Source organism: Adiantum capillus-veneris, chromosome 9 (assembly GCF_014529385.1).
Source record: "Adiantum capillus-veneris isolate H3 chromosome 9, ASM1452938v2, whole genome shotgun sequence".
In the NCBI taxonomy this organism is placed as follows: Eukaryota; Viridiplantae; Streptophyta; class Polypodiopsida; order Polypodiales; family Pteridaceae; genus Adiantum; species Adiantum capillus-veneris.
The window spans coordinates 120,988,225-121,004,739 of NC_140939.1; positions in this window are offsets into that span (position 1 = coordinate 120,988,225).

Genomic DNA, 16,515 nt, shown 5'->3' on the forward strand with positions numbered 1-16,515 from the left:
CATGCCTACCCCAATGATGGGCATGCCGAGAAACATGCCATGGACCTCATTTGTTAATAAACCACCACTACATGGTAGCTCAATGCCTGCAATAGTACCTACAAGTGTGTACCAATCGTATACACCCATAGATCCTCGTACTCATGTAGTTCCTACCCCTCCCATTGCTCATCTACCTATGCTCCACAAACACAATACCCAAGCTCTTATTTCCATGGGACCATACAAGCTAGCATTAGCATGTCACATCCAATGTTTGCTATGCCCAGGGCCACCCATATGAACTTTGGGCCGCCACATGGCACAACACCGTACCAAACGTGGAACCAAAGGGCTTCTCAGCTTCGAAAAGCCCAACGAGAGGAAGGAGAGTCAGTGAGAGACTTTATTAGTCACTTGAAGCATTTGAATTCTTGTTGTAATCCAAATGAGTGCTTCAATAGTAATCAATTGCTTGATAGATTCACTAGGGGATTACGACATGAGGATATCTATAATGGCCCAGTCATTAGAGGTATCACCACTTGGGAAGCAGTCACCACCAATGTGATCCAATTGGAGGATAATTTAACGGTTCAAGGAGAAAGAGTGTCTATTGAGCCTAAATCTATTAGCTCGCAAGCATCGGGGCATCAGTTAATGACCCTAAAGCCTATTGCTAAGGAGCCAAAGATATCTGAGATGACTTTAGCAAATCTCACCAAGGCTATTCAAGAGAGTCTTAGAGACAATCGTGCTCCACAAAACAATCATATGTATCCAAGAAGGGAGCATTAATGGTGCTCAGTATGCTATGGACCTCATAGTACCATTGAATGCCCTAATTTCAGAGTAAAATTCAATGGGAACTACAATGCCTGTGGGAGGTATGTTCATCAAGCTAAGGATTGCATAGCACGCGATGGCAAATAGACCAACCTTAGCATGGTCATCAAGCTAAGGATTGCATAGCACGCGACGGCGAATAGACCAACCTTAGCATGGACAGACACACCTCAAGTGCCTACATTGATTCCGGCTCCACCTCTTGAACAAACATCACAACACATGGTCCCTAGGGCCCAAAATGTTGTTCAAACAACACCCTTACCACCTCCAATGCTAGGACCGCAACCACCACATCCAAGAATCACTTCTGTGAATCAAGTGGGTTGTGAGTCATCTATTGCTTGCTTGGAAGACTGTGAGGAAGATATAGATCCTAATATTGCCTATGGTATGGATGTGCTTAAAGAAATTCCACAATACTACATGGAGGACTATTGGGGATAAGTCAAACTTGTCTATCAAGTAGTTGCTCTTGCTGCAAGAGGCCAAAATATCAATTACACTGCTAAGAGACCACCTCTTCAATGCTATGAGTGTGGAGGTCCATCGTGTGGCCAAGTGTCCTATTAGGCTACAAAAGAATGCCACACTAATGCAAACCACTCAAGTGAACACGTCTACAATGTCGATACTCATGTGTAATCGATGTGGCATAGATCATTTGATTTCCCAATGTCCAAATAATCCAAATGCACCGAAGATCACGCCATTAAACTTGATTGAGGTTACCAAGGAGCCATCACAAAGTACACCTGTGGTACTAGTAAACGTACTCACATGATCGATGCTACAAAAACAAAATTATATTCTTGAGGAAAGAGACACGTCATCAATTGCCCAATTTCAGAAAAAGAAGAAAACACGAAGGAAAAGATCGCGAAAAGCAGCGAAGAGGATTCATACATGGAGAGCAAAATGATCACTAAGATAGCAACCAACAAGGAAGATCTTCATGAGCCACAATGGCTAGGATCTAAGAAGAAGATAGGAACTTCTCCAAACCCAAAAGAGGAGATCGAGCGAGTCAAGCAATTCAGGAGTTTGGTAGAAGATACCCAAAGGGATCCAGAACCAACACCTAGGCAGATCCAGATTACAGACATCGTGTTCCCTACGCAACAACAACCTCACCAAGTCCATAGACCCTTAGCCATACCTAGTGTCATCTAAGAAGAAAGTGACTTAAAGTCATGGGAAAGTGGGTGTACTCACTTCTTGATGGAAATAATGTTTACAAAGGGACTACCTGATCCTATCGAAGAAATGGAGATCCCATCTTCCCCACGTCAAGGGGCTGAAGCCCAAAAGGTGCCGTTAAACATTGCCAAATTGATGGATTTCATGTCTTCAGAAGTTAGAACCACCATCATGTCCAAACTATATAAAGACCCTGAGCTAGTCTTAGCTCTTTGAGCCTTCCTCAATGGAGAACTAAAGTTTGGCCTACCACAATTTGCACAGATGGATGGATCAGGGGAGATACCAATAGAGGAGGAATACTTAGATCCACAACCCAACCTAGATGAGAACCTTGTTATAGAAATACTTGCTAACAAATTGGGACAATACTTTGGGGGTGATGAATCCAATGCGACCATACCAATTACTATTAAGGGATTAACTGTGAAGGAAATCCTTGATGGTGGTGTTGGGGTTAGCATTGCAATTAAAAATTGCTGGGAAACTATGGGAAGACCTCACTTGCAACCACAACCATAGTAGTGAAGATGGCCAATGGGTCTATTGTTAAACCTATTGGGATGCTAGAAGATCTCAAGATCAAGGTCTTTGGACATAAAATAAGAATTACCTTCACTGTTATGGATTTCTCCAAGCACACTATGGCATAGGAGATGATCTTAGGACGGCCTTTCATGAGGGAAGCAAAAATGGTGCATGACTGGTCTAAAAACCATGTCTACCTGCAATTCCAAGATTCTGTCATTCGAGTGGATCTTGTAGCTAGTCGAGCACATCCGCTAGGAAACAAGTTTAAAATTGATCATAGATCTAACACCACAGTTCACTCGGCCCCATTGCAGTATTGTTACACGTGTAAAGCGGACATTGATGTTGAGGAAGATTCTCCGTATATGGATGTACTACCTGGGATGATTGAGTCGGACAATGTAGATTGGGTCCACCTAGCATTAACCATAGACACTTGGGGAAATAGGGGGATGACCTAGATAACACTTGAGGGGGATGAAATGCCACCATGAGTACCCTTAAATATGCTAGAATCAATGCACATAGCTTCTGATGACCTACAAGATGAAGGTTTGACTGGCATTGGAACCAGTAGCGCCTCACAAGAGTATAGCCCACACGATTTGGGGTCAGAATCATCAATTGAAATTGACTCTGAGGACGAAGAATCTGAGTTAAATCTTAGTGCAAATGTGGAGACAAACCATTCAGGGCCCAGTGGTACCCCATATGACAATCTATCCAAGGGAGCAGAAGACACAAGAACCGATTCATCTAGTGACTCTTCACTAGAGATTGGTTGAAATTAAAAATTAAACAAGAAGAGTAAGAGATATAAGAAGCAACGATATCGAGCAAATGTGCGTGCTAGAATAAATGAAAAGAAATCTATCGCAAAATGGCTTGATTATATAGGGGCATGTGATGCTCATCAGAAGTTGGTAGATAACTGGGGTGAATACCTTCAAAGCGTTATGTGGTGTAGTCCGCAACCCATTGACATCACAACTAGAGGCTACAGAGAAGCCAAAGTTGAGCCGTACCGTCAGGAGACGACAAAATCGAGAGTTAGCTCAACAACAAAAGGAATTGGAAGTGAAATCACAGTCCACAAAACAACAGGACCCCACAAACTTACACCTTGCACCTGAACATTTCAAAAAATACCACAGAGGAACGTAAGGTTGCGTATACAAAGACTCAAAGAAAACCTATCGATGGGAGCAATGGAGTCTACGATGGTCCAACGATACTTGAGGAAATAGAGTTAGTAGACCCGGGAGAAGAGTCCAAACCTGTTTTCATTGCCCAAGATCTGACAGAGACTGAGGAGTGTGTACTTAAAGAACTTCTCAAGGAATTCAGGGATATATTTGCCTGGACATATCATGATATGAAAGGTGTTCCACCTTCCGTGGTGCAACACACAATCCCCATGAATAGCATGGCTAAACCAGTTCAGCGACGACCCTACCCAATTAATCCTAAATATGAAGAAATCGTCCAAGAAGAGACTGAAAAGCTTGTGAAATGCGGATTCATATACCCTATTGAGCACTCAGAATGGGTGTCTCCAATAGTGATTGTGCCAAAAAAGAATAAGAAACTCAGAGTGTGCATGGATCTCAAGAAGGTCAATGCCGCCACTAGGATGTGCTTGAAAGAGTTGTAGGAAAGGAAGCTTATAGATTTTTAGATGGGTACTCTAGCTACAATCAAATCACAATTGCGTTGGAGGACCAAGCTAAAACAGCCTTTATGATCGAATTTGGAGTGTTTGCAAAACAAGTTGGAGGATAGCAAAGTATTCTTGCCGGCTTTCGAACGGTTGAAAACTTGGTAGACATAATTACCAAACACACTACTGTTCACAACAATGGGTAAAAAGAACATCTGTACCTTTCGATATTTCTCATGCAACTATAATTAGAAAGCCATTTAAATTAGACACATTAAGAGAGTAGACAATTTGCCAATCACTACCAAGTGAGATAATGTGAGGGAGTAAATAATTTTAGGAATTTCAAAGCAATGTACATTGAGTATAGGTATCAATGTAGGTCTATAAAAGACGGGCATTCTTTTTGAAAGGGTGAGTGCACAGAATCTGCCTTGAGAAGCTTTCTGAGAGTTTTTACATTCACCATATGCTATGACTTCTAGTGATGATTAGGTTTTAGCTATATCCATTGCACATCTTCAGCAGTCGAATGAGTCTACTAGGAGAACCACACTCCTCCGTTATGAGCGTCATCTATTTCCTCAGTTAGGAACATCAGTTACTCAGACTAAGTGGTGGACATATAAGAATAGAGTGACGCGGGTGACTCTTTGGGGTCGAAAGCATTTTAAGAATAATATCCATCTGGAAATGGTGGCAGAAGCCATGGGCCTAGGGGCACAATACTATTATGTAGAACATTCAATGAAGCGAGGTTTTTCCGAACGGTTATATCTGCTAGCGCAGTTTCTTCCACCACAAAAGATTTTTTTGTATCGTGGTTATGGGCAGCCACTGCGAGGGTATTTTAATTACTCTCCCCGCACTAAGGAGTATGGTGTGGTCTTGGCAACCCATATCTTACCTCTGGCTGAGCGTCCAAACACCTGCTATTACTATGATAGTTGTTTGTGCGATCATGTAATGGATGGTTTACTTGATATGTAGGGGAGGAAAAAAAGGAAGGGGTTTTCTTTCTAGAAATCAGGCTTTTCCATTCTAATTAAAGTGGCAAAGTAACAGAAAAGACACAAGTAGTTGTGTGTGTGTGTGTGTGTGTGTGTGTGTGTGTGTGTGTGTGTGTGTGTGTGTGTGTGTGTGTGTGTGTGTGTGTGTGTGTGTGTGTGTGTGTGTGTGCCCATCCATTCCTAGGCACCATATTCTAATAGGTAGTAGACCCATAGAATATAGCCCTCCAACCTCAAGTACTATTTTTATAGTTTTGAACCTTTTAATACTCTTATTGTGGTTCAAGAAGACTAATCAAATTCTGCAGGTCAAACTTAAGTCCGGACCAGTTGTGTTTTTTTAGGGAATTATAGATACAAGTAACAAGGTCTCTTTTAGAAAACCCATTATTAATGAATTTGGTAACAAGAGTCATGATTTCTTCAAAAGCTATAAAGTTGTCTGACGAGGCATACATAATAAGAAAAAGCATTACCTAGACAGGTGTGTAATGAGTTTTTGAAGGGTCTATTGCTTTTCCTTTTTGTAAATTCAGAGGATATGAGATTGAGATTTTCTCTTTTCCAAAAGAAACGAGCATAAAAATCACCCATGAATGGGGGGGTCAGAGTAATCTCAATATTTAGGAAGTGCGTTTTGGAAATGACCGATTTTTCAAGCCATATTACTCTATCTGAGAACGTGGGTTCAATGTTAAAACACGGTAGATAAATATCTTTAAGTGTATCCATGAACATTGGATTGTTAAGGCGACACAAGTCATCCATAAACCTAAATGAATGACGAAAGTGTGTGAGTGACAAAGTATTGGCTGGGTTACTTAACATTTTTAAGAGCCATTGGTATTCAAAGTGACAAAGATAGAGATTACACATAATCAAAGAGCACGAAAATCCCATTGGGATCCCTAAGATTTGCTTGTAGTAGGTAGCACCCACTTGGATACAACTATTGTTAAAGAGCCAAGAGACATATTTATATAAATCTTCTTCTTTGAAGATGAAAGGTGAGGATTTTTTAGACTTTTTAACCAACCTATATGCCTTTTTGTTGAGATACATGTATATCCTAATCTCGCTCTGTGAGAAAAGGCCAACTTTATAAGAGTAGATAGTGTATTAAGCAGACCAACAGGTCCTTTTAGAGGAAAATTCTCATAACATTGTGTTATGTCTGTAGTAAAAATAGAAAAAATGTTTTCTTGGAGGTTAATAGTAAACTCCGCCACATTTTTTATGATCCAAAACGGACAACAATCTATATTTTTGAATAGTTTAAGATCATTACACTTAATGGCGCAAATTGCTTCAATTTCAAGCACAATATAATTTAAGCAGCAAGTGATGTCATTCGTAATCAAGGAAAAAAGACTATTGGATGTGTCAAAAATCCATCTAAATTTATGTTTATGATTTTTATACGTTGGGAAGGGTACAGGAATTTTCAAAGTGTTAGGACAGTACCCTAATTCTGATAGCTCATTATTTAAAAGTGTAGCAGTACAAATCGGAGAGGTATCAATTTTTTAAAAATCCAAGCCATTGAGCCTGGCAAACGTAGACTCAAATGCTAACTTTTTACATATAAAGGAAGCAGTATTTGATGCTTTATCAAGGCCTATAATAAACCATTTCTCTTTAACATCAGAAATGGACTTCTTCATATTAGGAGTAAGCCAGGTAGTATCAGTACTTAGCCATACTTGCGGCAAAAGACTGATCCTTTTCCAAAAAAGTTCTTTGAGAGTTGAGATCAGTAGAGTGTAGGCATCCGCCTCCAGTTGGAGTTTTAAGGCCAAGTCGGCCAGGCATTCAAGTGGAGCCAATAAGGCAAGCTGAGGATTAAGTGGAAAAGGAGGAATATGATTCAAGCCTTTACTCAAGAGGTTCCTAACCGAAGTATCCGATATGATTTCAATGTTAGACATACATACATGTGAATCAAAATCAGTGAAAGTCTTACAAAACTTTAGAAATAGGTGACAATAACAAATAGGAACCTCATCAATATGAAGGAACTTATTTGAATAAAATAGATTCTTGATAGGTGGCAAGTATTTCCATCAAACATCACATCCTTTAATAACATACTAGATCCAAAAACATGTCTAAAGCACTCTGTAAAGATAGCTTGGGGAGTAAAGAAATCCAAAATCTTGCTGGTAAACAAGCAATGTGCAAATATTCTATTACACGCTTCATCCTTTGGAGGTAGGTAAAGTCTGCCACCCACAGGCGTTCCTCTGTACCTGCACATTACATATCCAAAAGATTTCTGGTTGGTAGGTTTCTTCCTCGGCCTCTAACATAACTTCTACCTCTCCCTCTCCCAAAAACAGAATCACTCGAGGAGGAGTCAAGAAAGAGGTGTAAGACGTAGACGGAGAGACAAGAGTGTTGGGGCGTTTTGAGGCTTGAGATTCCTCATCATCAATATTAGGCTTGATTTGCCCAACCATGCTTTTGATTCCTTTGTATCCTCCATATGTGGTTAGTAGTGTGCCGCACTCATCAGAACCAAGTTCCTGGAGGGTGTCACACATAATTGATATGTACTGAAGAGAGATGAAATTCGTTTGCTTTGTCAGGAAAGATACTAGGCAGATTGTTGAGGGCATACCAAATGGCATGGTCAAACCAAATGATGCTCGACTCGCAAGCAGCTTTAGGATCTAAAAATCTACATACACACTTAAGGTAAGGTCTGAACACATTCCACACTGTTTCAGTGTAATAGTCAGCATTATTTTTACTAAATGTCATCACACCTTTGGTTCTTGCATATAGACCTTTATTTGAATTGCATTTTTTGTCATCAAGGAAGCTCATATTGAACGGAGCTTTAATCAGATCACCTTTATCCAAGAGCTGAATTCCTTTAAGAACTTTAAGTTTTCATTCTTCAATAGTGGCAGGTGCCAGGTTGGCCAGGAAGACCCAAGTTTCCATAGAAATGGGTGCAAGAAACCCTTTATTTGGGAACAACCAAAGTTTGTGCTCTACACCCAGGGATTCTACTTCAATCTGTCGTGATGGTAGAAAAGGAAAGGCCCTAGATACCTTCGGCACCATATCTAACAGGGAAGCTTCACTAAGTGAACATAGGTCCTTTTGACTCTTCCTTTACAGCTTCCAAAGCAGCGGCATCCCTACAAAAGATGATGTTTGGAGGAGGAACTATAGGTGTAGAGGGGAGCAGTAATAAAAATGGGACTAAGCCCGCAAGAGATTGGAAAGTTCAGAACCCTTAGATGAGAAGGAAGCTAAGTCCTGTAAATGGGCTTTGGAAATAACCGCCAAATTAGAGGTAAATTCCCGAAGTAGGTTGATACCATCAGATTTATTCTTAACAAGGAGAGCCAGAACCTTTGTCCATTGGTCAAAAGAGATAAGCTGGACAAGAGACAGACTAGAATCCTTCGAGGCATCAAAAATTAAGGTTGAAGCCTCGCTATCTTGAATACACTTTAACACAAGTAACAAAGCAATGGAAAGGGGTTCCATAGGAAGATTTAGCCCTTGGAAAAGGGATACAATCTGCATAGATTTCAAGAACAGTAGTTAGATTACATCATTTTGGAAGGGCTGAGTAGATCTTATACAGAGTGTAATTGTTTTTTGAATTTTACAGCCCTATGTAGATAAGGCCAAATCCTAAGAGAGATATAAGGAAAGGTGCTTTCTATTTCTTTAGCAAGTCATAATTTCTCCGAAATCAGAGCTCTTTTGACAGGATCAGAACAGACTTTAATTCTTGCAGTGAGATTTCCAGTAACCTGGTAGACAGAAGTAATAAACTAGTGAAATGACAAGAACAAAAAGGGGAAATTCTAGAAAGTGAGAGTATAGAGTGGAATGGTCGTGCTAGTAACCTTTAACCAGTCAGGTCAAGGGGGACCATTGAGACTGTTTGATAGCACCCCTACCTATTATCATATAATAAATTATATAGTAATAGGCACTTAAATCTAGAACTAAGGTCCGAGAGAGAAAAACACTAAGTCAATCTCTCTTATGCGTTTATTGTGTGTGTAGCAGTTCTAAATATATACAAATATATACGCAAACGAACTATACCAGTTCACAAACCAATAATTCTAGGCAAATACAATGGTTTTGTACAATAATTTATTTGCATTTGAAAATAAATTATGTACAAGGTAGTAAAGATAACAAGTAAAACTTGGGAAATAGTCATCCCAGACTTTGGCGTGAAGTTGCTCCAAGGTAAGCAAACTGCCCCCAGTCATCTACCACAAAGAACAGAATGTTTTTATAAAAGAAGATAGCCCTCACCTGCATCCATAGCCACAAGAAAACAGTTCGTTAGCACGTGGATGTACACAGGTGATGTTGGGCATCCCAATTGTTATCCATGAATGACAAAACAAACCGTTCTTCAATATGTAAAAAGAAAAAATTAAAATTAGAGTTATACTAAGAATTTCCCTTTTTTTTCTCTCCAGGAGAGTGAGCCTCCTCTCAAAGCTAATATATATTGATTTAGTTAAATCTTTTTACAAAAACCAAACCAAAAGCCCTATCCTCATCTGAGTCTCATATTATGCCATAATCGACATATTCTTCAAAAAGCCAGTATCACACATAGTTGCAAAGTATACTTATAACCACCAATTTCCATCTATATATACCCAACAAGGGCAGGTTTACACATTTTTTAAGAAAGAGCAAGAAAACGAACAAATAATCAATTGCTTTTATCTATAGTAGTCTAGCCTTTCCATTTTCCGAAGTCATGCACGCTAGGGAAGGTTATTTAAAAGGCAACAGCTTGCACAGTCAGTACCAGCTAAAGAAACAAGACCAACAACAACTCTTATCCGAAGTGCCATACAATCAAAGTTTTGCTCACCAAGTGTAGTCCATTCACAATCAGACCAGTTGGGAAGGTCTACAACCATGGCATAGGCAATCAGCTAAAAACAAGACCGACGATATATTACTTACTCGAGAGTAAGTGCTGGTCCGTTTTTACTTAGCTTGTACTGAAGACTCGACATTTTTTTTAATAAAAACAGGATGCATCAGTTATTAACAAGTTATACCCTTTGAGGGGTGATCAATCTGGTACCAAACATCAGCAGCAGGCAAGACAACATTCTTATTTTCGTTTTTTATCGACTCCTACTATTCAAATGCTCATAACCTTCCAACTAAGTTTCCCAAATCCGGTTGTCCCACATTAACCAACAGGTGAATTAGTTTCGAGATTTGGCATCTCTTAGCATCAGAAAAAAGTCCCACAACAACCAGCTGGAATCACAACCTCAAAACAAAGGAGTTATTTTTTATAAACTTTCAGTCTAATTAACAAATTATCAATTTCAAGCTTCTTCTTTATTGCCAAATCTTTCCATTTGTAATATTTTTAAATCCTACAGGTAGCCGAAACCATAATTACCCACTAGACCAGGAGATGAAGCAAACCAGGTCCTACGGTTCAGCGACAAGGTCCTACACATATAATAATATTATACAATCAGTATTTCATTGATAGTCTTCATAGTAAGCCTGGAGAAACATTTCACATTTTTCTTCAAAACAATATGCATGTAAGCTATAATACTCCTATGCTTTTTCCCGAAGATAGTAGGTGAATGGTACAATCAAAATAGTTAAGTTTAGGACGTCCAAACTATGGTAACCAAACCAAAATAGGCAATAAGCCCACTGTACGTAATACGCCTAAAATATCTATGCTTTCAAGTTTCAAGCCTTTTAATAGATACCCCATTATGCACGGAAAAAATCAGCAAAATTTTCCCAATCTTGGTCAAACCATTTATCATCACGAGATCTGGCAGCCGAAAGTCAAGTTACGGTTCCCAAATTTCTTCAAGAATATCAGTTTTAAGCATATTTCCCATAACTCTAATCAAAAAAACAATCATTAAACGGCTTTTTACTTACTGCATTTCAACCATTAGACTTTCCATCCTTATATTAGCAAAAAGCAATCCAGCTCACGACTATGCTTAAAGCATCAAGAGAACATCAAATAACCTGTAGACTTGATGACGACGAATCCATCACCACTTTATCAGTTTTTTTCGGCATGATGAGGACACCACAGCAAACCAAAATTGAACGCACAACAACGGTTACAGAACACAATGCCAAGTGAGCAACAAGACTCACCTTCCAAGGTATTTATAGTTGATGAAGCTACTCCATAGCAGAAGGGGCCCGAATCAAGCCAGGTACTACAGCCAACGAGGTCGGCATTGAAGACCCTCTATCTAGGGATTATACACAGCACAGGATCCGGATGCAAGCGGTCAATGCAGGATCACTTCACACAGTATATGCACACTACCACTCTCTTACTATGCAAAAGAAGCCGTGTGACAGTAACCTACAGGGAAGGCTTCTGCAACGATTTTTACAATTGTCACAAAGTATTAAGCATCAAAGGACAAATCACCCTAAAGTAACAGAGGATAAAAAACCCCAAATAAGTTAAAAGGCATACACACCATTTATAATGAGCCAAATATGCTTTTTTAAACAAGTTGGAGGATAGCAAAGTATTCTTGCCAGCTTTCGAACGATCGAAAACTCGATAGACATAACTACCAAACACACTACTTTTCACAGCAATGGGTGAAAAGAACATGTGTACCTACCGATATTTCTCATGCAACTATAATTAGAAAGCCATTTAAATTAGACACATTAAGAGAGTAGACAATTTGCCAATCACTACCAAGTGAGATAATGTGAGGGAGTAAATAATTTTGGGAATTTCGAAGCAATGTACATTAAGTATAGGTATCAATGTAGGTCTATAAAAGACGGGCATTCTTTTTGAAAGGGTGAGTGCACAGAATCTGCCTTGAGAAGCTTTCTGAGAGTTTTTACATTCACCATATGCTATGACTTCTAGTGATGATTAGGTTTTAGCTATATCCATTGCACATCTTCAGCAGTCGAATGAGTCTACTAGGAGAACCACACTCCTCTGTTATGAACGTCATTTATTTCCTCAGTTAGGAACATCAGTTACTCAGACTAAGTGGTGGACATATAAGGATAGAGTGACGCGGGTGACTCTTTGGGGTCGAGAGCATTTTAAGAATAATATCCGTATGGAAATGGTGGCAGAAGCCATGGGCCTAGGGGCACAATACTATTATGTAGAACATTCAATGAAGCGAGGTTTTTCTGAATGGTTATATGTGCTAGTGCAGTTTCTTCCACCACAAAAGATTTTTTTGTATCGTGGTTATGGGCAACCACTACGAGGGTATTTTAATTTCACTCCCCGCACTGAGTATGGTGTGGTCTTGGCAACCTGTATCTTACCTCTGGCTGAGCGTCCAAACACCTGCTATTACTGTAATAGTTGTTTGTGCGATCATGTAATGGATGGTTTACTTGATATGTAGGGGAGGAAAAAAAGGAAGGGGTTTTCTTTCTAGAAATTAGGCTTTTCCATTCTAATTAAAGTTGCGAAGTAAGAGAAAAGACACAAGTAGTTTTGTGTGTGTGTGTGTGTGTGTGTGTGTGTGTGTGTGTGTGTGTGTGTGTGTGTGTGTGTGTGTGCCCGCCCTAACCCAGGCGTCATACACAATGGGTGGGCAGTAGGCCCATTGTGTATGGGCCTACTACCTTATTAGAGAAATGACTTTATCTTGGTTAAAGTGTAACCGAGGCCAATCATGTTGAGTGAGAGATTGTGTAATTATGTTTAATACATGGTTTCTGTTAAACCCGTTAAGGCAATACTTTCTTATTATTACTTTTACATCCTCCCAGGCAAGGAAATAGTCAAAGGAGGAATAGCAAATTAAATGTAGCAGGCTCATATGCGAGCTAATAGCAGCCTTGTGAGGCCTATTGCTATTCCTTTTTATGAACTCCACAGGTGGCAGTTTCAGGAGATCCCTTTTCCAAACAAACCTTAGGTCATATCCTCCGACAAAAGGAATATGAAGAGAGATGGAAAGGTTAAGGAATTGAACCGATGTGCAAAAAGTCCCTTTGGGGGAATTGAGCCCATGTAAAGATGTAGGTTCAATTTTTAGGCAGTGAGGATAAATCAAACAAATTTCTTTGAGGAAGGCTTTATTGTTGATGCTTAATAAGTCATCCATATACCTGTAGGTATGTGCGAACTACTGTGAAAGATTATTTTTGCAAGATTCCATGGCTCTGAGAAACCATTTGTCTTCAAAAAAAGCAAGATAGATATTACACAGAAGTGGAGAACATGAGAACCCCATGGGAATGCCTAGGCATTGGTTGAAGTAGAGACTACCAAAAACTATAGTACAGTTATTAAGCAGCCATGAGATGTAGAAACAAAGCTTTTCTTCATTGAAGTGTAAGGAGTGTACGGAGTGAGTCTTTTTAATCCACCTAGGTTTTTTGGATAGAGAGATGAAAGTTTCATCTTTCTAGCATTGCAGAAAGCCATTTTAATCACCTTGGCAAGAACAATCTTAAGGCCAAGATCCCCATCCAAGCAAGGTTTTTGCAAATAAGACTGGGATAGTTAGGTCAAGCCTGACTACAAACCATTTATCAGAGATATTTTGAAAATCAAAATCCAACTGTGATGTAAGCCAGGATTCATCCGAGGATAACCATTTTCTAGGAATTTGTGATATTTTCTGAAGGAAGCATTCCTTCACAACTTTAGTTAAGTCCGGTAGGACTGTCATCTCCAGTTGGAGAGCACTGACAAGGTCAGTGAGGTAGCTTAGTACAGCTAATAGAGCAAGGTAAGGATTTACATATGTGATTGAGCCCATTGGCCAAGATTCTATGTACTTTAATATTTTCAATAATGCTAAGATCACAAGTACAAACATGTTTTCCTGCAAAAAGTGGTAAATTGATAGCACATACATTTGGGAACAGAATCTCGCCGAAGAAATTCATTACTATAAACCAAATTTTTCACGGGTTATTGATACTTCCATCCAATAAGTATATTATCGAGTAATTTGTGATTGCCAAAAAGAAGGTCAAATCACTCACAAAAAAGGTTTTTAGGTTGGATCCAATCAAGAAGTACATAGTGAAAGAGACAGTGTATGTAGATATAACCCTTGTTCGGATCCACTTTGTTGAGAGTTCTTCTACCGCAATTACTTGTAGTAACCTGCAATATCACCAAGGATTACAATTCAAGGAAATTCCTAATGGGGGAAATCCTGCCTCTACCCCTAGTGTAGCTACGAGATTTCCCCGGTTAGAGGATGAGCTAGGAATTAAAAAGGAAGTAAAGGAGTTTGGGGTAGTCAAAGAGTTGGGTCTTTTCAGAGCAGGGGAGTCATCATCATCAATACATGGTTTAAGTAAACTAGTGATGATCTTAACGCCTTCGTAGTTAGCATAAGTAGTAAGGTAAACCCCATGTTCCTCAGATTTTAATTCCTTCAAGATATCCAGCATTAATCCACGAAAGACGTTAAAGGCAATCTGCAAAATTGCAATTTTCTTAGCTTGGCTACCCAACCAAGAACACATCAGAGAGCGGTGAAAATCCACTGTTTTTTTCTGGAAAGAGTAGGTCAAGATGATTGAGAATAAACAAAATGGTATGATCGAACCACATGATGTTGGATTCACAAGAGCCTTTAGGGTCAAGAAATCTGCACGCACATTTTACATAAGGTCATAAGACATTCCAGATGGATTCAATGTAGAAATCCACGTTACTTTTAGCAAATTCCATGTTTCCTTTAGTACGGATGTAGAGGCACGTATTAGAAGGGCATTTGGAGTGGTCAATGAGATTGAGGTTGAAGGGTGCTTTGATGAGCTCCCCTTTGTTAATAAATTGTCCACCTTTTAAGATCTTGAGTCTGCAATCCTCCAGAGTAGAGGCAGGGAGGTTGGCAAGGTATACCCAATTTTCACTCAGAATGGGTGCTAAGAATACCTTGTTGGGTAGGACCCAAAGTTGATGGTCAACCCCAAGGGATTCAATTTCAATTTGTCTAACAGGTAAGACAGGAAAAACATTAGAGATCTTTGATACCATCTCAAAGAGGTTAGAGTCATTGAGGGAACAAAGATTACTTTGAAATTATTTAACTGCTTCAAGAGCTTCACTATCCCTACAAAAGATAGCACCAGTTTGCGGGATAGTCGGAGTAGTTGGTGTACAAACAAAAGAGGGATTGAGACCGCACAGTTTCCTTAGAAAGTTAGGCAGATCAGCACCTGAGGAAGAGAATAGGGCAAGATCTTGTTGGTATTGTGAAGAAAGTATAGGAATTTGGGCTATGTATTGGGTAATTAAATTTACCCCTTCCTTGGAGTTCTTATCCAGAGTAGCCAAAATTTTAACCCAATCATTAAAAGATAGCATATGTAAGATAGAAAATTTATTGTCAAAGGTAAGAGCCAAGTCATATATTAGTTTGAGAAGCATCCAAGATGCTTATACATCTGAGTACAAGAGATGTGGCCACTGAAAGGGGATCAGAGCCGAGTCATATATTAGTTGAGAAGCATCCAAGCTTCTAATACATCTGAGTACAAGAGATGTGGCCACTGAGAGGGGCTCCGAGGTCAATTCTAATCCTTGTGAGAAAGCAAGAATCTACAATATTTCAAAAGAGTGTGGTGAGGTTATTTTTTCTTACCATAGTAAGTAATACAATCTTTGGCTTTCCTAGTAAGGAAGGGTCTAGTTCTAACTACCAAAGCATTCTTTGGTTTATGGCCTTTAAGGTACAACTTAATCTGTTCAAGAATCTTTGCAAGATTATTAGGGTTGTGTTCAGTACTCATGCGGGCTGTCTTTCTAAAGGGTATGTGGTATTGAAAAAGGAATAGTTTAAACATAAATAAAAACAGTAATTGTAGTTTGGGCCTACAAACCCTAAACCGGCAAATTCAAATACTATAATAGCCGTGAGCAGGAGACTAGAAATAGATTCTATGAAGGACCACCTAACAACAGTCACCCAGTCAAGGGATTATAGACTGAGGGTCCATCCTAGAGCTTTACCTTAGATAATAAGACATAATTGAACTTTTACATTCAAAAGACAACTAGATTTAGAAAAACAAAAAGATAAGTACAGAAACAACTCAATATTGAATCATTTTTGTATAATGTTTGTAAGAATGAGGTCCCATTCTAGTATACAGATAGTAGAAGAACTTCTCGAATCATAAGTGAGTGTGCAATCCAGTGTAGGTCAGCTTGCCAAAGTTAAAAAAACCCTCCAAGATAAGATAGAGTCCTTACCTGCATCCATCCAAACAAGACAACAAATCAATTAGCCTTGGATGTGTTTTACATGT